Here is a 20,274-nt window from a genome sequence, read left to right as displayed (position 1 = left end):
AAGTGTACATATGTATTGATGTGTGTACATGTGTCTATAAATTATATATGTACACACATATAAATATATGTATATATTTCTATGTTAAAGTCCTTTGCATGCCTTGTTTTTCTAACACCTGAGACCTCATATCTTTTTTTTTATATATAATTTATATTAGATAGTGTTATCATGAGTGTAACTGTACTTTTAAATGTTTTTTGATGAGTTTTGTGATACTTTTTTGACTCGCATAACAGTTAACCAGAGCTCAGAGGTTGTGGTGATCATTCTATCTCATCACGATTGCGCTCACGTGTTGGCATTTACTTTTAACTTGTAATATGAGCAGAATTTAACTTGCATGCAAACGGGTGAGCTAATAATCATCTGAAATAATAATTCCCAAGTCCCTTTCTTCTTTAGTTACAGTCAGTAATGTACCATGTAGACTATAATTGGCCTTTGGGTTTTTGGATCCTATATACATAATTTTGCTCTTGGTAATATAAAATTTCAGATCCCATTTATTTGACCAGTCCTCTAGTTTATTAATATCACAGTTCATTTGATCAACCCCTCCTGGAACATCTGCCCTGTTACAAATTTTTGTATCATCAGCAAACAAGCAAACCTTCCCCTTAAGCCCACCATACAGAAAGATTAATTTCTATTACATCTTAATAATTATTATTTCTAAGTTGGGAAGGACTGATATGGATGTAAGGTAAATCTGCAAAAACATAGATCAATTCACATGGGTTTTAAGTGGATTGAAATAGGTCCCAACAAATGCTAAATGTCTTAGTATAAGTGAAAACAATAAAAAAAAATATAGGGTCATTGTGCATCACAGTAATCAACAAGTTATGAGAGTATGTACCACACACACTGATGTTTTTCATAGATCTGCCTGTTATGCTTTTCCCCTACACATCCAATGTCAATTGTAAAAAATATGCACAAAATATTAAGTATAGTATTGTAGACTTGTGCAGCCAAAAACATTTTGTTTTGGGTGAAATTTTCGTAATGAATATTCCCTGAATTTTTGTGGGCTGCACTATTTTAGTTCAACATTTACGTTTGTTTTCATTAAAACAAATGTAAATGATCAAAACTACAGGTGAAAAGTTCACCTGTAGCTTTATATTTACCTTTTTAACTTTTTCATGATGGAGAGCCACGCTATCCCAATCCTCTACTTGCCAGTGCTCCAGCCGCGCTATCAGCAGGCTTAACGCACTCAGCTACCAGGACCTGCACAAACTCCTGTTACGGCGGCTGGGGCTCTGGCAAGAAGAAGATAGTGATAGCGTTCTCTCCAGTGCGCAGAAAGTAAGTATTAGCCCTTAAAAAAAAGTAAGGAAATGAATGAATACTAATTAATTTCATCAGTATTCTTTAATTTTCGTCAAAAATAAATGAATATAACAAAACGAATGCACATCTCTATTGTATTGTTTTATCTAATCTGTAAAGTGCAGAATATGCCATAATATGCAAATAAACATAAACATATGACCAACAAAAACCCAATGTCTGATTCCCACAGCCATAGAAATCCATACTAATCATATACCTCAGGGTAACATTTTACAATGTGGTACAGACTCTCTGGAAAAGCAGGAGGCCAGAAACTAGGAGTGTCCCAGGAAAACTGGGACAGTTGGCATGTCTCAGTCTTTATTAAAAAAAACAAAAAACAAAACTGAACCTCAGTATGGAGAGATGGAGAGACAATGGGGCATATGTATCAAGCTCCGTTTGGAGCTTGATGCCCCATGTTTCTGGTGAGCCTGCAGGCTCAACAGAAACACCAGTTATGAAGCAGCGGTCACAAAGACCGCTGCTCCATAACCTGTCTGCCTGCTCTGAGCAGGCGAACACACATCGCCGGGTTGATCGATCGGGTTGATTGACACCCCCTGCTTGCGGCCCATTGGCCGCGAGTCTGCAGGGGGCGGCGTTGCGCCAGCAGCTCTTGTGAGCTGCTGGTGCAATGCTGAATACGGCGAGCGTATTGCTCGCCGTATTCAGCAATGTCTGTCGGACCTGATCCGCACTGTCGGATCAGGTCCGACAGACATTGATAACTAGGGGCCAATGACTCATACCTGGGTTTCTCACCTCTACTCCTCAAGGTACCATAACTGACCAAATTTTAATTATTCCCTACTTGAGTGCAGTTGAAACTGTTGCAATATTTGAGCCCAATCTACAATCTGACCTGTTCGGTTTCTTTAGGATTAGAATTGAGAAATCCATGAAAGCCCAAAACCATGTTAACTAAACCTGTAAATATGTTAACGTGAAAATTGGTCTTTTATGAATAAATGAACATGAGACCGTGAAATCATTTTCTGTTTATTTTGGATCATAAGGAAACATTTTTGAGATGTTCACGTAAATATGTATAAAATATTTGAATGCATAGGAATTTTCATTAAAATAAAGTTTTTTTGGGAGAGAAATGTTCTCTCAAGTTTATTCACAGCTTGTGACAGAATTGTTTGAAATTGTGAAAAATGTAACAGAGTGAATTATTCTTGTATGTTTTAGGCCTCATCTGCAGCCAGTTCTCTGTCACCACGCTACATACTAAAAACAGAGCTTTTGCAGAAACATACAAGGTGAATCCAGGGTTACCATATGGTTCCAGGTCACCAGAGACATGTTGACTTGGTCTAATTTTCTATGATTGATTTTCAAATGAAATTCTGGGCAAGAAAATCCAAATATAAAAATAAGCAATCTCTTTTTCTATTATTCTGAAGCACTGGAGATGCATTGTTTTATGACCCTTCATAATGCTCCTGTGAGTTCACTTCTGGAGATGTTACTGGTACACATTAACTTGAAACATAACAAACATTCCTTAAAATATAGCTCAAACAGTAACTTTCTGAGCGGAAACAAAAATAACCATGTGCATTAAGTGTTTTTAGTTCAACTTCTTCATTATGTATTTATTTAAACAGGCTGCTTTTACAGTGAAAGAGACTTGTAATATAAAACATTAGCTGAATGGAGGATATATTCAAAGTTGTATTTGCTAATAGAACATTAATCTGAGGAATAAGTAAGAAAATAGTGGGATAGTTTGGAGGCATAAAATGCTTCCCACTGCTGTTGCAGCGGGCATTTGCCAGTAATTTAGCTGGTGCTTTATTACTGCATTATTAAATAAATACATAAAGTGCCAGATTAAGAGTGAAGCGCAAATTAACGATCCCGCTTGAACGAGATTTTTGCACTCATATTGAAAGTAAACTGTTTTTGCTCTAGCGGTAACCCGACTAGCGCAAAAATTTGAAGTTAGAATATTGCGTGCATGTTCATGTATTCCCCCATAGAAGTCAATGGAGAGAAAAAAGCACAAACACGATTGCATAGTCTCATTTGCACTAACCCAATATGAAAATAGGAATATTTCATATTTCAATGTTCTTTACATAGAATATGTTCTATGTATTCATAAATACATATTTCTACATATATCTGATGGTATTTCGGTAAAATATACAGCTATATATATAGATGTTTATATGAAACACCTAGAACTTATGTATTTATGATTGTGTTTATATGTGTATATATGTCTGTAAATACATATATATATATATATATATAAATATAAATACATTAATACATATGTACACATATATACACTTATAAACATACATATACATATATAGACATGTATATGTGGGTGTCTCAATGTAAAAGCCCTTTGCGTTTTTTTCCCTAACACCTGAGATCTCAGATCTTTGAGCCTTTAAATCTTTTGTGAGCAATATTTTTTAAACCTAATTTTTATTAGATGGTATTTATACGCGTATAACTGTACGTTGTAATGTATTTCTGATGTGTTTTGTGCAATTTTTTAGTTTTGCAAAACAGTTAACCAGAGCTCTGAAGTTGTGGTAATCATTCTATCTTAAATTGCAATTGCGCTCACATGATCACTTTTACTTTCAACTCGTAATACGAGTGGTAAGCCCGATGAGCGCAAACCTTTGCGGTATACCCCATATAACTCGGGCGCAAACGTTTGCGCTCCACTCATAATCTAGTCCAAAATGTAATTTATTAGACAAAGCAAAAATAAGAATATTTGATAGAAGGTGTTATCACACCTTCCATCAAGTGATTGCAAACAGTGACCGAGATTACAAGTTGTGCGGTAAACCCGTTGCGTACACACCACGCAAAATGAGTCCATACCACTATTTACATACCGTCGGCATTACACGTCACCCTAAAACGTTCTTTTGTCGGGCAGTATGGTGCGGTAAGCCGCATACCGCATAAAACCAAGTTCCGACTTGGCGTGCACGTATTCCCCCATAGAGATCAATCGAAGAAAGTGTTTGAAAAAACTTAACAACTGCAATTGCTAAATGCATTAATGCATTAACGCATTAATGCATTAACGCATTCCCCATTGAAGTCTATGGAGAAAAGAAAATTTTGTAAAAACCTAACACCCTAACATAAGCCCCTAGTCTAATAACCCCTAAACCGTCATCCCCCCCCACATCGCCAATACTAAATAAAGCTATTAACCCATAAGACGCCATCCCCCTGCATCGCCAACACTAAATAAAGCTATTTACCCCTACTGCTGTCCCCCCCACATTGCCAACACTAAATAAACCTATTAACCCCTAATCCACCACCCCCATCGCTAACACCTAATCAACCTATTAACCCCTAAACCGCGTCCCCCCACACAGCGACAAACTAAATAAAACAATTAACCCCTAAACCTAATACCCCCAACTTTAAATTTAAGTTACAATATAACTACCCTAAAATAAATACTTACCTGTGAAAAAATATTATCAAAAATTAAAAACCTAAATTACCAAAAAATATAAAATCCTAGCATTACGAAAAATAAAAAACCTAAGATTACAAAAAATAAAAAAACCTAACATAACAGAAAATAACAATTATACAAAATAAAAAAAGTTAATCCTATTCTAATACCTTGTTAAAAAAATACCCCAAAATAATTAAACCCCCTAATCTATAAATAAACTACAAGTAGCCCTTAAAAGGGCATTTGTAGGGGATTGCCCTAAAGTGATCAGCTCTTTTACCAAGAAAAACAACAAAGTCCCCCCTAACATTACAACCCCCCACCCCAACAACCCCCCAAAATAAAAACACCTAACTAAAAAAAATCTGCTAATCTATCCTATGCCCCAAAAAGGGCATTTTTTATGGGCATTGCCCTTAAAAACCTAATCCATAAAAAAGGAACCCCAAAAATTAAAAAAATACCTATCACTAACCCCAAAATAGGTACTCACCATTCCTGAAGAGCGGCGCTAAATCTTCATCCAGTGTGGAACCATCTTCAATCTTCATCCCGGCGGCGCTAGAGGCTGAGGCGGTCATCCATCCATCCGACACAGAGGTCCTCTTCATGCGATTGTGCGCCGCACACTGAAGATTGAATGCAATGTACCCCTTTTATATAGGGCTATCCTTGCATTCCTATTAGCTGAACATGTTAAATCAGCCAATAGGATGAGATCTGTTTACATCCTATTGGCTAATTTTACTTTGATCAGATCAGCCAATAGTATGTAAGCAGCAATTAGCAAACACTACACAATGCAGACTGCAAGGTGTGGTTCCTTTAATAACTATTCCACTGCTGGGCCGCTCACAAAAATGGCTATGGGTTTTCAAGCAGGACTTAAAAAAACCAAGCAGAGAAATGGGGTGTATTTATTTTCAGGGTATTTTCTTTTACAAGTTTTTTATTTAAAGTATTTTTTTTGTGTGTAACTTAACTTAAAGTGAATGTAAATTTTCATGAATTAGTGCCCGGTTTTTAAAAACACTATTAAAAACAGGGGCACTTTCATTCATGAAAGTTTAAATTGCAGCGTATTTTTACAAATACTTATCTTTCTCTTCAGCAAAGCAGGATCGGAGATCCCCCGCTCGCCTCTCATGCTGTACTTAACACAGAAATGAGGAAACCGGCTTCCTCCAATCACGGTGTGGCCTTGCTTTGCGAGATGGAGGCTCTGGGGTGCACGCCATGATTGGAGGAAACCGGTTTCGTCATTGGAGGCGTAAGTACAGATGAACTGCGGGCGGGGGATCGCCGATCCAGCTTTGCTGAAGAGAAAGGTAAGTATTTGTAAAAAAACACTGTAATGTAAACTCTCATGAATGAAAGTGCCCCTGTTTTTAATAGTGTTTTTAAAAACCGGCACTAATTCATGAAAGTTTACATTCACTTTAAGTATCCTGTATGTGTCTAAAAAAGATTAATTCTTTAACAGGACCAAAAATAAATTATACATTATACATCTACAAGTACTTCTTTTTTTACGCAATGCTGTCTAGCTTTAATTCCTCCGCTGCTTATAATGGATAGTGAAGATTTTCAGCAAGAATAAAAGCGTGTCTGTATTCTTCCTTGCTTTTCAAATGGTATTCCAAACCAATATGGCTGCACAAAATGAGAAACATTGCAAAAGTATTTTCCAGTAAGTTTTCATGCATAAACTGAAGAGCCATACATGTCAGGCAGGACTGCTATAGATATATATTTATTATCTATAAATTTAAAGTTATTGTATATCATTAATTCAATGAATGTAATACCAATTTAAAGTTATTGTATTCATTATTATATTTATACTATTTATATTTTATATTTTGAATTGAAACGATAATAGTATAACATGTATCTATGTATACAATGTATAAGCAACAAATATTCTTCTAATTGTCAAATAATTTAATAGTTTTTTGTAGATATCCTTTCAAATCGATTGTACATTTACTCTGATCATATACAAAATTGTCATTCTGTTAATGTGTACTTAGGAGTTTGTGTAATCTTAATGAATTCAAATTTTGCTAATTGGTTGACCAATAGCTACTTAGCAGTTGCTTTTTAGAGGTTGGACATAACATATCGTTACGTCTATGATTACTTCTCGATGCCAAAATGCGTAAGACCAGTCCTCCTGTCGTACTCATTCTGTTTTTAACCCCATGGAAGAATAAAAGTGTATATTTTATCCTACTTTTGGTTTGGATTCCGGACTCTTTCTTTATATGGTTATCTCCTTCTACAAGGGACTACGGGGAGTTCCCTTATACACTGGATCCTAACCAGCTTTGTATCCAAGATTTGATACACCCGGACACTGCCTTTACCTTTATCCAGCCTATAATGATACACTGTAGATACACCTTTTGAGACCAAGTTTGCCACATCTCGTTTTGGATTAGCCGCTCACAATTTGGACGTCATCGACTCAACCGATGATTGGGCCTTAGATTGGTGGGGGCGTGGTCACACACGCACCGCTGTCAGAGGGGATCTGGAGAACGTTGAAGCAAACACCAGCATGGAGCAATGAGCGGCGCCTCATATCGAGTGACTCACTTCAGAGAACACGGCTATATGGTTGATAGAAGTACATCAGCATTTTACTTGGTCTCATCTTCAGGGTGAGTGTTATTATACCAGTGTTTATCTCTATGGGTACAATATGTGTAGTGGGTCTACATTATATTTAACAATACCCACTAGATTCCAGGACACTTTGTTTTTTGTTTTCACACACACACACATATATATAAATATATATATATATATTATATTACATTTTATATATATATATATATATATATATATATATAATATAGTATATATATATATATATATATATATATATATGGGGCCGATTTATCATTGCCTGAATGGGGCCTTCATGCTCGCCGGAAACAGGAGTTAAGAAGCAGCGGTCTTAAGACCGCTGCTCCTTATTTCGTACGCCTCCTCTGAGGTGGCGGACATCAATCCGCCCGATCGCATATGATCGGGTTGATTGACACTCCCTGCTAGCGGTTGAATGGTGAACTGCTTTTGCAATGATAAATGCCGACAGTGTATGCTGTCTGCATTTATCGATGTCTGGCGGACATGATAAATCGGCCCCTATATGTCTTTAAAAAAAAAAAAGATATATATATATATATATATATATATATATATGCATAAGGCAATAAGCTTTGTTTTACACACTATATTTACTATTGTTTTAATATAAGTCCTCTCAGGACAAGTAAAGAAGCCATTATTACTGTGGCATCTTCAGAAATAGCATACATGCACTTCCTGAAGGTCAACCAGAGTTTTTAAAGGTGGGGCCAAGGTGGGTGGGCTAAGTTGAATGTGTCATAGACAGGGTCTGGTATAATGTAGGCTGGCCTAGGCATGCTATGGGTGGGATCAAATTAAGTTGGGGGGCCTGGGCAGAGTGACAGTGGTAAAACCGGGGGGGGGGTGATCATGGGGCACATGGGGCCAACCACTTACTGCTGATACATTTAGTTTATTTATTCCTCTTTACTACAACTGTATAAAAAGAAGTGCCTAAAATATATTTATATATACGTAATTTGTTTTTTATTTTGAGGATTAATAAATAAAGTGACAGGCCATAAAATCATTCATCATTGTCAACAACATCACCAGCTATATTGTCAACATCTTCTTACATGAGGATTAGGTATAGGTTTGGTGATTGGGGTTTGTATTGAAAGGTTGGCTTTGCAATTGGTTACCCTTTCAAAGGCCTTGAAATTGGGTTTTCTATCAATCATTGGTACTGGAAGGGGACATGGTTTTCTATTTCTTATTTCTGCTTTTCTAATATAATCTCCGTTTTGACCCCATTTATATATTCCCTTTCCTGGCACAGCAAAGAGCATGCAAAAAAAAGCTCTCCTGAAAATATGTGATTGAGAATTGTGAGTGGTACGGGTGTCTAACATCCCCTTGGATGCCAACCATGGGGGGTAAATAGTAGGGATGTGCATTCGGATCCTTCTTGAGGATCCGAATGTGGACTTAAGCATCGGCTCCTGTCCTTCGGATATTTTCGCAACCTAATTGATTCATGTAAAGATCCGCACTTTAAAGATCTGGATTCACACAGATCTTAGTGTGGGGATCTTTTACAGGAATCAATTTGGCGGACACGAGCTGTTGCTTACTTCCGCATACGGATACTCACGAAGGATCCAATTGCACATCCCTAGTAAATAGCAGCAACTGCAACTGCATTATACTAATTTGGTCTGCAGTGCAATTTGCACCTGAAGATTCTTGTACTGGCAATACTGTCAAACTCCTCTCACCACTATGACAGCTGTAATATAGTGTTTTAGTTTGATTGGCTGTCACATAATACAGTGGACAGGCAAATTGAAGTCAATTTTTAAATTTGACAGAAAAAAATCTACTGCTCAATGCAGTGTAAGTGCTATTGCATTGCCTTTTTTATACACTTGTTGATTATGCAGTTCCTCTGTATTTAATGGTACGTCCAAGGAAAACATTTCCATTTTAAATAAGGAAAAACAGAGAGACTTCAAGACAGACAATAAGATAGCATTTAGAACTCATGTCTTCCATATGTATTTAGATTTTATCAAATCTTGGTCACGTTTCTGGGTTACTTTGATTAATTTAGATACAGACTATATAAGATTGTTGAATTATTTTACATCATGTTTTCATGTTTTTTCTCTGAAAATGTAAAGTTCTGATCCATATATAAGTACTTGCCATTGTTTTTAACTATGAATTTATGCAGGAAACAGACCAAGAAGCTGATTGACAGCATGCCCAGAAGTTTTTGAAAGGTCAGTATAGTAACTGTAGTAAAATAAAGGTACATTTCCCTTGCTGGTTTGTTATTAATTATATCTGGCTAAGGAGAAGCATTAAATAAAGACTTAACTTATCTAGAAAGAAAATACACTAATTGTGCTATTACTTGTATTACATACTGTCAAGTAAAATGAGAACACACACATTTAAACAATTTTGAAAATCTTTTATGTGAAACATATGAAGGCCTTTTCTTTGTCGGTAAAAGCAGAACTGCAGTATTTTTCAACATTTGTGGCTCAAGGGCAGTGTGATAGCAATACATTAAATGAAGCTATGACAGCAAACCCTTTAATACAAGTATTATTCAGAACACTATTTAATTGCACAAATTTGAAAGATTCTGAGGTCATTATTATTATGGCTTGTTGTATAATTACTTTTTAGTAATATATAAAGTTATTTAGTCCTGTGCTTATAATTTTAGCTATTTCATTTAATGTGTGTATCCGGCTTATATTTTATTGATTATGCGCTAGAGTACAGGTGGAGTGTTGACGTTAATGCAGTTGCTATATTGCAATATTGTGACTGGGCTAACAAGTTGAAATTAAATGCGTACCGACGAGCGCAATGTAAATTTCTAAAATAAAAGTTGCTGTAAACACAACATAAATACATTAAAATATAATGGTACACTCATATATACACAATCTAATAAAAAAGAATCATATAAATTAGGGTTAAAAGATATGTAGTATATTACAAAGTGTGTGTGGGTGTATATATATATATATATATAAATATACACACATATATATATAAATGTGTGTGTGTCAAACGCAGTCGAGTTAGCTTGCGAGCGATAAGCGTTAGGTTTTCTTTATGGAAAAATGTAGTTAGCATGGGTGTGGTCGCAATATCTGAAGTTAGTGCGCAACGGTTCTGCTTGAGCACAAACCAATTACTTTCAACTTGTGCCCGTTAAAAGTTTACTTCCGGTGGTGTTTGCACTTGAGTGAAAGCGCTAAACAGCCCGCAACATCTTATCTCGCCTTCTGTGTCTACATTTACGTTTCTAGCAGCGTTATTGTTGACTATATTATTTAAGCAAAAAGGAAACACAATAAATGCATACTTTTTTTGTAGATAAAGTAGCTTTTTGTATATATATATATATATATATATATATATCCTATACTATAAAAGGCCAAGTGTGTTTGTCCGAAGCTGTCATGCGCAGTAGAAACAGCATGAGGACAAACACACCTGGCCTTAAATCCCTACCTGATCTGCCGACTGCCGCAAGCAGAAGTGGGTGTGGCCGCGCGTGCGCGGAGGTGTGACCGACCGTGAAGTGGGCGTGGCCTAGTGTGAAGGCCCGTGAAGGGGCGGGGCCTAGCGTGAAGGTGCGTGATCAAGAGGGGAGAGGGAGATCAAGAGGGGAGAAAGAGAGAGGGGGAGAGAGAGGGGGGGGGGGGAGAGAGAGAGGGGGGGAGAGAGAGAGAGGGGGAGAGAGAAAGAGGGGAGATGTGGAGAGAGAGAGGGGAGAGAGAAAGAGAGAGGGGGAGATAGAGAGAGAGGAGAGAGAGAGAGGGGAGAGAGAGAGGAGAGAGAGAGAGAGGGGGGAGAGAGAGAGGAGAGAGAGAGAGATGGGAGAGAGAGAGAGGGGAGAGAGAGAGAAGGGAGAGAAAGAGGGGAGAGAGAAAGAGAGAGGGGGGAGATAGAGAGAGAGAGAGAGAGAGAGAGAGAGAGAAGGGAGAGAGAGAGAGAGAGAGAGAGAGAGAAGGGAGAGAGAGGGGAGAGAGATAGAGACAGAGGGGGAGAGATAGAGAGAGAGAGAGAGAGAGAGAGAGAGAGGAGAAAGAAAGAGGAGAGAGAGGAGAGAGAGGAGAGAGAGAGGGGAGAGAGGAGAGAGAGAGAGAGAGGGGGGGGGGGAGAGAGGGGGAGAGAGAGAGAGAGGAGAGAGAGAAAGAGGGGAGATGTGGATGGATGGAGAGAGAGGGAAGAGAAAGAGGGGGAGAGAGAGGGGAGAGAGAAAGAGAGAGGGGGGAGATAGAGAGAGAGGGGAGAGCGAGAGATGGGAGAGATAGAGGGGAGATAGAGAGAGAGGGGGGAGAGAGAGAAAGAGGGGAGAGAGAGAGAGAGAGAGAGAGAGGGGAGATGGAGAGAGAGGGGAGACGGAGAGAGAGAAAGAGGGGAGAGAGAGAAAGAGAGAGTGGAGATGGAGAGAGGGGAGATGGAGAGAGAGGGGAGAGAGAGAAAGAGAGAGGGGAGATAGAAAGAGAGGGGAGATAGAGAGGGAGAGAGAGAGCGCAAAAGAGGGGGAGAGAGAGAGTGCAAAAGAGAGGGGGGAAACAGAGAGCGCAAAAGAGAGGGGGGAGAGAGCTTAAAAGAGAGGGGGAGAGAGAGCGCAAAAGAGAGGGGGGAGAGAGAGAAAGCAAAAGAGAGTGGGAGGGAGAGAACGCAAGGGGTGGGACCACTGTACTGCAAAAAATGGCCCGTGTGAACAGGCTTTAGGACTAGTATATATATATATATATATATATATATATATATATATATATATAAACAAGAGATATTGATGCAGTTCCTGTACCTTTCAAATTTTGTCAAATTCTGTAATTAACACATCACTTTAGCCTATTCGTGTGAATCTGAGTGAGTGCTAACTATTCTGTGTGTTTTGTTTTATTTGATTTTTTTCTATTGGGTTTTGCAACCAGGCTAGTATGGGGTTAACAGTAGCAGTTACTAGATGCAAACCCAGCTGTGTGTAAGTAACAGGTGAGCACCCATAGCTTGCCAGCGGCATAGGTTGTTTACCCACTACAATCTGAAAGAGCAGTCAGTCTCTATGTTTTATATTTATATCTATCTATCTATCTATCTATCTATCTATCTATCTATCTATCTATCTATTTATCTATCTAGCTTTATCTATCTTCTTATTTAATAATAAATTAAATAATCTCACACATTGCTGGCAAATATAAGGTCTGAAGAAGGTAGTACTTACAACATTTCAATAAGTAATTACTTGTTTCTTGTTTTTTTTTTTAATGAAATGTTACGCACCCTGAAATTAAGACGTTTAACTCTCCACATAACTATTACATCACAGCAATCCAGTAAGTCGCCCTTTGATTTTCTTGACATTTAGTTGACATGTGAAACCGAATAATATAGCAAGCTAAGCTTAATCTAATTAGCAGAATTGCCTTTACATGCATGTAGTGTGCCCGGTACACATGACTGATGGACATCCGGTAACACTGCCCTGATTGCATCACTAACATCTGGCCTGCACATCACTGGGGAGGGGACGATTTCTGACACACAGAGTACAGTGGTAACAATCACTAAAGCAAAACACCATTTTCTACTGTTTGATATTAAGATAACATGACATTTTTTTCCAGGATATTACAAAACATTTAAAAAAAAACCTTTGGGCCCTTGAGTTGTAATTAAATTACAGCAATTGTTTTCTTATGTTAACCCACCAAAGAGAGAGATAGGGAAAACAATCTACAGACATATTACAATTAAAAAAAATTATGTAAATGACATACATTGAGTTCTCATTTAAATAAAAAAAGAATATTCTAATATAAATTTGGCAGAGTTTTTAATAAAAATGGATTAAAATATAGAATATTCGGGAAACTTGAGTAAGGATTACTTGTGGTGACTACTAATGTTTTTGTAAGGGTGTTTGCTGGAATGGGTCAGAAGGATATAGTATAATACTGGACATTATGAGGGCATTTGAAAGTTACCATCAAAACAGCACATTTTCATGGATGAATAACGTTTTTGATGATGAAGACCTGTGAGTGCCGATCTATGGAATGGTGTTTTATAATGATAAAGGATGTATTTGATAAGAGCCCCAGTCATATGTGCATTGGAGCAGTGAATGGAAGATACATCATAATTACAGTATAATATATATATATATATATATATATATATATATATATATATATATATATATATATAATGCATTAAAATTATGGTGGAGATAAAAATTTGAGAATAAAATCCTCCATGTCTCAAAAGTAAATCAATAAAATTTGTTGCACAGGAAATTAGCACATCTAGGCAAGTATCCCCGCTTGCTTTTACCCAGTAAAACTCCATATACATTGTTACTAAAGCACAAGAGGATTCTGAGTAAGATATGCAAATTAGATATGCAACATCTCAAACTCTTTGCTTTAAATACTGTGTTAACACACAGCTATCCCCTAATGGGGTCAAGGCAGCAAGTACAGACATCACTACTAGTCAGCCTGTTTCGTTCTTATTAAATTAAATCAAAATTAATTATTCATAATTTTAATGAATTTTTATTTAACCCTGGAATGAGCTTAATTTAGCAGCAATCAGAAATCTGTCTACTACTGATGAGTTCCAATAAGAACGAAACAAGCTGTCTAGTAGTGATTTCTGTATTTGCTGCATTCACCCCATTAGGGGATTGCTGTGTGTTAACACAGTATTTGAAGCAAAGAGTTTGATATGTTGCATATCTAATGTGCATATCTTACCCAGAATCCTCTTGTGCATTGGTAACAATGTATATGGAGTTTTACTGGGTAAAAGCAAGCGGGATACTTGCCTAGATGTGCTAATTTCCTGTGCAACAAATTATATATATATGGGCAAGATCCATAGATGCTTGTGAGTTTGCAGTGGGGTCTCATTATAAACATAAAATCATTATATAGATTCATTGAGCCTCACTTCATCTACCTTTTTGAGTGTATAGCTAGTGGGTGTTCCTGCCATTACCATCTATAGTCACCCACTACATGAAATCTTGCACATAAAATGATAACCTATTACTAACTGGTTAAATCAATTACATCTTGAAACACAGTTAATGTAAATTTCTGTAAGTATATACTATTTGTATATCTGTTTTGTTACATTTAAGTAGTCCTTCTAGTAAGAACAAGATGCATTTCAGAAACCTCACAGACTTAATGAGTGGCTGACCATGGACATTATAGAGTCCATAATCAGGATTTTTTCACCTAAACCTCAGCCAACCATATGGAATTTATAAAAACTCTATTGTCCTTGTTAATTATCTCATGTGGTGGTCATGTCTCTCTGACACTGCCCTCTCCTGGATCCACTCTTATCTCTCTAATAGGTCATTTTATCTCTCCTTTGCGGGTGACTACTCCTCTCCATTGCCTCTGCCTGTTGGAATACCTAAAGGCTCTGCTCTGGGTCCTCTACTCTTCTCTATTTATACTTCCTCACTGGGTAAACGTATTAGTAGCTATTGCTTCAACTATCACCTCTATGCTGATGATACTTAGATCTACCTATCCACCCCTTCACTCTCTCCTTCTGTCCTTTCTCCCATCAGTGTCAGCTTATATGCATTTCTTCTTGGATGTCTTCTCACCACCTAAAAATCAACATTTCCAAGACTCAGCTCCTTCTAATCCCCCCCTCTAATTCTACCCCGGTTTCTAGCTTTTCAATCACTGTTGGTGACACCACTATCTCCCAATCACCCCACGTCCGCTGCCTAGGAGTTACACTTGACTCCAATCTGTCCTTCATACCCCACATCCAATTGCTCTCTTCATCCTGTAGCAACCACCTATGCAATATCTCCAAAATTCATCCATTTCTGAGTGCTGAAACTACTAAACAGCTAATTCACTCTCTGGTAATTTGCCGACTTGACTACTGTAATAACCTACTAACTGGCCTCCCTCTCTCCCGCCTCTCGCCTCTTCAATCCATCCTAAATGCCTCTGCTAGGCTAATCCACCTCTCCCGACGCTCTGTATCTGCTGCACCTCTCTGTGAGTCCCTTCAATGGCTTCCCATTCACAGCAGAATTAAATTCAAAATTCTCATCCTGACCTACAAAGCCCTTACCAACGCAGCCCCCCCACCTGTCCTCACTCATCAACAAATATACTCCAGCCCGCCCAGTGGCATATTTAAGTTTTGTGCTGCTCTAGGCACTCAAAATTCTGCTCCCCCCAATTTTACACACTGACCCAAAAAAAAAACACTGGGTCAGTGTGTAAATTTTTTTTTTTCATAACAATTCAAAAGAAAATGGGCTAGCAAAACACTTGCATACAGGTGGGTTGAATTGCATGCATCTTATACAATTTTCTCCCTGAGAGAAGGGAGAGAAAAGAAGGGGAGGGGAGAAAAGGGAGGGAAATAAAAAAGGGGGAGAGAGAGAAAGAGAGAGAGAGAGAAAGAGAGAGTGTGAGAGAGAGAGAGAGAGAGAGAGAGAGAGAGAGAGAGAGAGAAGAGAAAAGTGTGTGGGGGAGAGGAGAAAAGGGGGGCGTGTAAGAAAGGAGTAAAAGAAGGGAGCAAGGGAGGGAGCTGAGGGAAAGAAGGAAGGAAAGAAGGAAGGGAAAGAAAGAAGAGAGGGAGTTGAGGGAGGGAGGGAGTGAGTTGAGGGAGGAAGGGAGGGAGAATGGGAAAGAAGGGAGAGAAGAAGGGAGGGAAAGAAGAATACACTTTGAAACTATATAATTACCATAATTCAAATAATGAAACTTTTTAAGTGTCCGTTTACTATTTACTCCGTTGGTTCATGAATGCAGAGAAAGCTAGTTATTAGTAGCTAACATACATTAGTGCTGAGAGTTTATGATTAGACATCACAAGCTGATCTAAGCAGTGCACAGACGCATCCAGTCTGTTAGTTACTAAGACCTGCAATAAACACTGCGCTTGCAGGCGAACCACAGGTGACAAGGGGAGACAGCATATCGGCACAAGGTCTTCTCCTCCAGCCTCACCTTGTAAGCATATCCCCGGGCAAGTTTCTCATAAAAAACGCTTCCACTGCAAAAATGCAGGTGGCTCTAAATGAAGCAACAGTTTAAAGGAGCATTGCCTGTGAAGAGCGACCTTAATCATCGCATGTGCCTTGTCTTCTCTGTAAAAGCCTGCACTTTATTGCTCACTGTACTGTGTGCTGGCTTTTAGAGAGAGGAAAGGGCAGATGTGCTGCCCCTCCCAAATCTGCTGCCCAAGGCACCGGCCTTGTTGGCCTAGGCCATAATACGCCCCCGCCCCCTAAGATCCAACAATGACCTGCTCCTTGCATCTTCTACCATTACCTCCTCCCATGCTAGACTACAGGACTTCTCTTGTGCTGCACCAACTATCTGGAACGCACTTCCTAGAGCTGTCAGACTTTCCCCTAACCTTTCCTCCTTTAAACTCTCCCTAAAGACCTTTTTGTTCAGGGAAGCCTATCTCCAAATCAGTAACAATTCAATTTGCCTAATAGCTGCCCTCATCTAACTCCACACTAACATCATTCTCACCTTTTCCGTCCCCACCTCCTGTTTCTCACCCTCCTACCCATCTAGATTTTAAGTTCCCACGGGAACAGGGCCTTCAATTCCCCCTGTATTTGTTAAACTTTGTCTGGTGTCTTTTATATTGTATTGTACTGTACTTTTTATCTTTGTACCCATGGACAGCGCTGCGGAATCTGTTGTCGCTTTATAAATAAAGAAGAATAATAATAATAGGGGAAATTTTTTCCATGTTTAATCAATTGGTTTTGTAAGATTTTAAAATGTTTTTGAGATGCTGATATTCTTCATATACTCTTTGTATACGGTGAGAAGGTAAAGGGCTTTTTTATTGTAAAATTAGTTTCCCCTTAATGTGTTTCCAATTTCTTGTTACAACAGCTTCAGAGAATACAAAGCATAGAAAAGTGTTCCTTTGGGGTTAATTTTGTTTTTGAGCTAACTGCTGATTGGTGACTCCAAGTAGTGCATTCCTGCTTCTTAAATAAAGGATAACAAGAGAATGAAGCAAAAAAACAAAAAATGTAACTCAAATACTGCATTGTAACAAATGTGTTATTAATATAGAACACAATTGTCACAATGCTGTCGCAATATTGGAATTAATACACAATAAGTGTTTTTTTGTTGTTTTTTTTTGCAAGATTATATTTTTAAAAACAGTTTTTTTAAAAAAAAAATCTAGAAATAAAAGTGAGCTTCAGTCATGAGTTTTTAAAAAAAAGAAAGTATTCCCAAAGTAGCTTTATTTTGCTAAGGATTTATTGTGATACTAAGTGCCTCCAACCTCCCACCGCAAGGATAATTTTTTTCAGTGAGGTGACGTTTCCACCTCTTACCCATTAGCCATATGGCTATTGGCTACTTTGAGAATACTTTTTTTTAAACTCATGACTGAAGCTTGCTTTATTTCTAGCAATGGCAAATCCTAGCATTTTTAGAGCATTTAAGACAAAGATGCCAAGTAGACATGTGGAAAAATTTGTTTCATTTCGTACCGATTCTGATTTTTTTAAATTTAGTTTTGGATCGATTCAAATTCAGATACATTTGAATTTATTAGTTTTGGCTTCATTCGGATTCAAATAAATTCGGATGTATTCGTTTCGGATTCGATTAGTAAATTTGGAAGTTGTGTTATATTGATTTAGATGGTTCCAAGTTACACAAACGGAATTATTTCACTTTTCTATCTCACTAAATTAAATTTTTATACTGAATTGTGATTATAAATTTAATTTTTATACTGAATTGTGATTAGTCCATGGCCATTCGAAATGTAACAAATAAATCAGAACTAATTCGGATTTATTTGTTACAAATGCATTCGGATTAGTTTGGTTTCGTTGCTAGGCTAGAATACTCCGAATTTGGCGAATTTGGCTGAATTTCGATTCGGAACGAAATGAAACGCACATGTCTAATGCCAAGCCTCATTAACTGCTGTGATTTAACCTGCCCTGGATAACTTATTATCCCTAATACTTTGCTTTACCAAAATGCTTTAAACTCCTTGCATTGTAACGAAGCTCCGATGTTGCCTTAAATCGTGAGCACAATTTAGTAAAACGTGTGCACAGTTTATAAAAAAATATTGTATGGCTGTCTTTTTGTTAGCAAAATTAACCTTGTTTTACTGTCCTGGGATGCACCCCTTGAAAAAGCTTAAGTTTTGCTTATGTTTTGTTAATGTTATTTCCTATACTGTGGCCAATTATGGATAGATATAGATGAGCTTCAGTACATATGTGCAGCATTAAGAGAGGGTCAGGACTTTGACCCCAGCATCCCTGAGGGGAGTGGAAAAGTACAGGTAGAATAAATAATAATATTATACGTTAAAGTATTTTTTTCACTTACATATTACTAAACCTTTTATGGGGAATTACATCTTGAGTTAAATGTCCATTTTAAGGGGTGTTAAAGGAATAGTCTAGTCAAAATTAAACTTTCTTGATTCAGATAGAGGGGCCGATTTATTAATGTCTGTCCGACATGATATGCTGTAGCTTATAATGTACGACAGACATCGCTGAATGCTGACAGCATATGCTGTCTGCATTTATCATTGCACAAGCAGTTCTTGTGAATTGCTTGTGCAATGCCGCCCCCTGCAGATTCGCGACCAATCAGCCGCTAGCAGGGGGTGTCAATCTGCCCGATTGTATAGGATCGGGCGGATTGATGTCTGTAGCCTCAGAGGCGGCAGACCAGTTAAGGGGCAGCGGTCTTTAGACCGCTACTTCATAACTGCTGTTTCTGGTGAGCTTGAAGCCTCGCGTGGAAACAGCGGCATCAAGCTCCATTCGGAGCTTGATAATTCAGCACCAGAGCATGCAATTTTAAGCAGCTTTCTAATTTACTACTATTATCAATTTTTCCTTTTTCTCTTGGTATCTTTATTTGAATGTAAGGTTAGGAGCTTGCTAATTTTTGGGTCAGCACCAAAGAAAAATTGATAATAGGAGTAAATTAGAAAGTTTCTTAAAATTGCATGCTCTATCTGAATTATTCAAGTTTAATTTTGACTAGACTATTCCTTTAAAAGGTACAATCTACTTGAAAATGGTTAATGTTTAAAAATATAGCTAAACCCTTTATTACCCATTCCACAGTTTTGCATAACCAACGCCAGGCCCGGCTCTAGATATTGTGCTGCCTGGGTCCAAGAATGCCATGACGCCCCCCCCCCCCAGTAGTAACATTACTGATTAGCATATCAACCTACCATGCCTAACTACATGCAACCAATGCTTATGCACAATTGTGCAATAAGTGGAAAATAGTTAGGAAAGAGATTCACTTTTCCCACCCAGGGTCGGCTACAGAACAAATTAAATGGGGGGCATTTTTTTTCACAAGGGGGCACACATTTACAAAGCTGGTATGAGAGTCAAAATAAGAGCAGACGTACATATTCTGCAGGAAAGTGTAGCTTCTGGCTGGCTTATCCCCCACTATTAACATTTGGAGAATATGTGCTAAATCACTAGGTAAAATAATGAAATCTGAATCCTATGCGGTGCACTAAAACAGAGCCATTAAACTTGAGACCCCCAGTGCAATAGCTCCTTAAAACAATTCACCCCTAAATCACCATGATCCAAAACCCTTAAACTCATTCTCAAATCTCAATCATGTGCCCTAAACAGTCATGCACCCCAAAACCCCCAATGCAATTAACCCCATTGTTTGCTATAGCAGTGAGGATACTAGGTTTTCAGGTACTGGTAATTTTTGTAGCATTACATAACAATTCATTATTTTATTTATTATTTTTAAAGCGTATGATCATATCAATAT

Source organism: Bombina bombina, chromosome 2, assembly GCF_027579735.1.
Source record: "Bombina bombina isolate aBomBom1 chromosome 2, aBomBom1.pri, whole genome shotgun sequence".
NCBI classification, from domain to species: Eukaryota; Metazoa; Chordata; class Amphibia; order Anura; family Bombinatoridae; genus Bombina; species Bombina bombina.
The sequence above is the reverse complement of the archived record's forward strand: the minus strand, read 5'-3'. Positions refer to the sequence as shown.